At 43.3% G+C, this 5,000-nt stretch overlaps 1 protein-coding gene across 1 annotated transcript in view; it reads left to right on the top strand.

The window, feature by feature from the left end:
* The window catches only part of dnah2 (dynein, axonemal, heavy chain 2), a 234,077-nt gene that overhangs the window by 94,780 nt on the left and 134,297 nt on the right, over positions 1-5,000 (top strand). The gene's annotated exons all lie outside the window — the stretch shown is intronic.

Here is a 5,000-nt window from a genome sequence, read left to right as displayed (position 1 = left end):
TTTTTGAACGTCTCTTTTTACGGACTCGTGAGTTCTGATTTGTCAAATCAAATTGTATACGTCACATGCGCCGAATACAACAGGTAGACCTTACAGTGAAATGCTTACTTTACAAGCCCTTATTAACCAACAATGCTTTAAGACGTTTCTGAGTGACTCGTTCATTTTAGTCGTTCGTTTGACCTGCTAGTGCTGGCCGCAATGAGGTTTACAGCAGGATTAATACACGGTCCTCCGGTTTAGCGGCTCCAGAGACGACCAGCAACTGTCTGTCATATATGCGCAGGAAAATACAGTTGAAGTCGGAAGTTTACATTCACTTAGGCTGGAGTCATTAAAACTCGTTTTTCAACCACTATAGTTTTGGCAAGTCGGTTAGGACATCTACTTTGTGCATGACACAAGTTATGTATCCAGCATTTGTTTTCAGACAGAATATTTCACTTATAATTCACTGTATCACAATTCCAGTGGGTCAGAAGTTTACATACACTAAGTAGACTGTGCCTTTAAACAGCTTGGAAAATTCCAGAAAATGATCTCATGGCTTTAGAATCTTCTGATAGGCTAATTGACATCATTTGAGTCAATTGGAGGTGTACCTGTGGATGTATTTCAAGGCCTACCTTCAAACTCAGTGCCTCTTTGCTTGACATCATGGGAAAATCAAAAGAAATCAGCAAAGACCTCAGAAAAAAAAATGTAGACCTCCACAAGTCTGGTTCATCCTTGGGAGCAATTTCCAAATGCCTGAAGGTACCATGTTCATCTGTACAAACAATAGTACGCAAGTATAAACACCATGGGACCACGCAGCCGTCACACCACTCAGGAAGGAGACGCGTTCTGTCTACTAGAGATGAATGTACTTTGGTGCGAAAAGTGCAAATCAATCCCAGAACAACAGCAAAGGACCTTGTGAAGATGCTGGAGGAAACAGGTACAGAAGTATCTATATCCACAGTAAAACGAGTCCTATATCGACATAACCTGAAAGGCCGCTCAGCAAGGAAGAAGCCACTGCTCCAAAACCGCCATAAAAAGCCAGACTACGGTTTGCAACTGCACATGGGGACAAAGATCGTGCTTTTTGGAGAAATGTCCTCTGGTCTGATGAAACAAAAATAGAACTGTTTGGCCATAATGACCATCGTTCTGTTTGGAGGAAAAAGGGGGATGCTTGCAAGCCGAAGAACACCATCCCAACCGTGAAGCTCGGGGGTGGCAGCATCATGTTGTGGGGGTGCTATGCTGCAGGAGGAACTGGTGCACTTCACAAAATAGATGGCATCATGAGGTAGGAAAATTATGTGGATATATTGAAGCAACATCTCAAGACATCAGTCAGGAAGTTAAAGCTTGGTCGCAAATGGGTCTTCCAAATGGACAATGACCCCAAGCATTCTTCCAAAGTTGTGGCAAAATGCTTAAGGACAACAAAGTCAAGGTATTTTTAGTGGCCATCACAAAGCCTTGACCTCAATCCTATAGAAAATTTGTGGGCAGAACTGAAAAAGCGTGTGCGAGCAAGGAGGCCTACAAACCTGACTGAGTTACACCAGCTCTGTCAGGAGGAATGGGCCAAAATTCACCCAACTTATTGTGGGAAGCTGGTGGAAGGCTACCCGAAACGTTTGACCCAAGTTAAACAATTTAAAGGCAATGCTACCAAATACTAATTGAGTGTATGTAAACTTCTGCCCCACTAGGAATGTGATGAAAGAAATAAAAGCTGAAATAAATCATTCTCTCTACTATTATTCTGACATTTCACATTCTGAAAATAAAGTGGTGATCCTAACTGACCTAAGACAGGGAATTTTTACTAGGATTAAATGTCAGGAATTGTGAAAAACTGAGTTTAAATGTATTTGACTAAGGTGTATGTAAACTTCCGACTTCAAATGTAGATATTGAGCATAGAGAAGAAAAAGACATGTTTAGAACTGATAATTGATCACATGGTGCAAGAATGAATTAAATTAATTAATTATTGTTAATGTTATAAATGGACACTGCTTTGTAGAACCAAAACATACACAGGCTCTGCTCAACAAACTCGAACTCGAGAACAAATTGTTTGGGGGGGATGCAGTTCGAGAACGATATTGTGCTTATCACCTTTCACGGCAGTAAAGAAAGAATCGTATTTGTTTGCCTAGCAATCAACAAATGTACTTTGTTTTTTAAGCACACGGCACACGTTTACAGGTCTGCGGCTTTACTGACTCAAATGAAAGAAATTAGTTGAAAGAGTTGTTCTTTTGACTGAATGAGTCGATAAAAAGAGACAAACTTCCCATCACTATTTGACAGAGATGAAAATATCAATTCGAAATTAAGAAAGAGGGGAGATCTAAAGATGCATCAACTAGGATGGGTTATTTAAATGACTAGGATTATGCCTTTGGCTGCTGGACAATTACATTTCTTTAAGTGTTTAGAAAATAATTCCCTCAACATTTCTATGGCTGTATTTTAGGCTAGGCTACTTTGAAACAAGGTAAGACATGTTTCATACAATTACATAAAATATCCAGGTTTTAAACAGTGAAGTTGATGGTTAAATAGTTTCAAAATTCTGACCTCCTCCTCTCAGATTCAAGTTGGGTGCGGTCCGCGACATGCACTGTCCTTCACTCTCTGGTCTTGTGACCATTTAATATGAACGAACAGTGCCTCGGATATGTTGACAGAATCAAGCCATTAGACGTTATTGTTAATTATCCTTCATTGTATTTGTCAAACGTGTTTAGCCTATATTTATGTAATTAAACGTCTCATGAAAGTTTGGCTACATTTTCTGCCGCCTCCCTCATGTCAGCATAGGTTCATACATGAGGCTGTAACCAATATGCATATCACATAAACTTTGACATGTCGGCTTTTTTTATTTAAGTACATGAAAAATAGATTTGAATATTATTCCAATGTTGCCCTCTCTGATCCAATTCTGATCGGAGTAATTGTTTGATATTGGGATTGTTGTGGGATTGATTTTTTTTTTTACATGTCCATTCGGACAACTCAAACCTATATTCTTCTTGTCCGCCAATTTTGGTTTACTTGTCCCGGACAAGAAGACCAGCGTTAATGTCGAGCCCTGCACTCACACACACATCACCAACAGATATTCCACAGCCTTCATGTGAAATATCATCAGAGCAAAAGGCACACACACATATACAATAGCTACAGTATACAGTAAACAGCATGGCAGTAATGGCTATTTGCCTGTCTGTACAGTAATCAGGCAGACACACACACACACACACACACACACACACACACACACACACACACACACACACACACACACACACACACACACACACACACACACACACACACACACACACACACACACACACACACACACACACACGCGCCTCCCCACAGCTCTGTCTCTGGGCTCCATTCAGCCATTCAGGCAGGCAGCTCTCTGGGCACTAGCCCTGAGCTCGGCCCTCTGGGCATTCCTCCTCTAGCTCTGCTGGATAACACCAGATCCTTCAGCATGTATTACGTGTGTGTGTGTGTGTGCGTGTGTGTGTGTGTGTGTGTGTGTGTGTGTGTGTGTGTGTGTGTGTGTGTGTGTGTGTGTGTGTGTGTGTGTGTGTGTGTGTGTGTGTGTGTGTGTGTGTGTGTGTGTGTCGGATGGATGGATCAAGTGAAGCATATGTGCAGAGTGTGGCGCGTGTCGTTGGTAAGTGAGTTTGTGGTCAGCGTGTATTGCTTCAGCAGTCGATGGAGACGTAGTGATGCGTGTCGGCTCAGTGTGCGTGTCATGCGTTTGTTTCTCTTTGTATTTTTTGGGTCAGTTGACAGTTGTATGAATGTACATGATGAGTTAGTGTGTGTGTGTGTGTGTATGGCATTACAAGCAGAGCAGAGTGAACATAGGGTCTTGAATGTGTAAGTGGTAGCATGGGCCAACATCCCTTTCGACACCTTGTAGAGTCCATGCCCTGTCCAATTGAGCGGGGGGGGGGGCGACAAATTAGGTGTTCCTAATCTCAGTGTACATTATGGAGAGTGTGTGATTAGTCACTAACAGTGTGTACCTGTGCTTTGAGTGATTGTGTGTGTGTGCATTTAGGCATTGTGTGTGTGCTCTGAGCAGTGTATGCCCTATGCGCCATGCGTGTGTGTGTGCACTCTGAGCGGTGTGTGTGTGTCCCTAGCTGATGGAGCGTGCGGATAACCTAGCCTCCTCCTTTCATTGCCCTTCCCTCAAGAACCCATCTCTCTCTCTCTCGCTCTCACTCTCTCTTTTTTCATTCTCTCGCTCTCTCTCGCTCTCACTCTCTCTTTTTTCTTTCTCTCTATCTCTCTCACTCACTCTCACTCTCTCTCTCTTTTTCATTCTCTCTCTCTCTCTCTCTCTCTCTCTCTCTCTCTCGCTCTCTCTCATCTAGAACACTATTTGAATCCTATCCTATCTCTCCCACCTAATGTGGTGAAACAACAGGTAGGCTATTCTCTATGCTGACAACCCCCAAGCCACCCAGTCTGGTATTGTAGGTAGTTGAACCTGTAGTTCCTGTGGTGTCGGGACTCAGTGTGAATACATTAAGGCCCTCTCTCTCCTCTCCTCTCCTCTCTGCATGGCCCTGTCTCTCTCTGCACCACAGTCCTTGAGAGCTCAAATTGACATTGGAGGACTGGTTATTAATACGTGGACAACAGTGGTATGGGCACGCTTGTGTGTCGCTGTGTGTGTGTCTAATACACAGTGTGCTCAGAACACACCACGTCTGATGAAATTAAAGAAAAGTTAGCTCTCTGCACACCTGCTGAAGTCATGATCTGTGTGTGTGTGTGTGTGTGTGTGTGTGTGTGTGTGTGTGTGTGTGTGTGTGTGTGTGTGTGTGTGTGTGTGTGTGTGTGTGTGTGTGTGTGTGTGTGTGTGTGTGTGTGTGTGGGAGCGTGTGGGAGCGTGCGTGTGTGCGTGCGTGCGTGCGTGTGTCAGTCGTGCCTTTATGTGTGTATTCCTGCTT

Source organism: Salvelinus alpinus, chromosome 11 (assembly GCF_045679555.1).
Source record: "Salvelinus alpinus chromosome 11, SLU_Salpinus.1, whole genome shotgun sequence".
Taxonomy (NCBI): Eukaryota; Metazoa; Chordata; class Actinopteri; order Salmoniformes; family Salmonidae; genus Salvelinus; species Salvelinus alpinus.
Note: the sequence above shows the minus strand (reverse complement) of the source record. Positions and strands in the feature narration are given on the sequence as shown.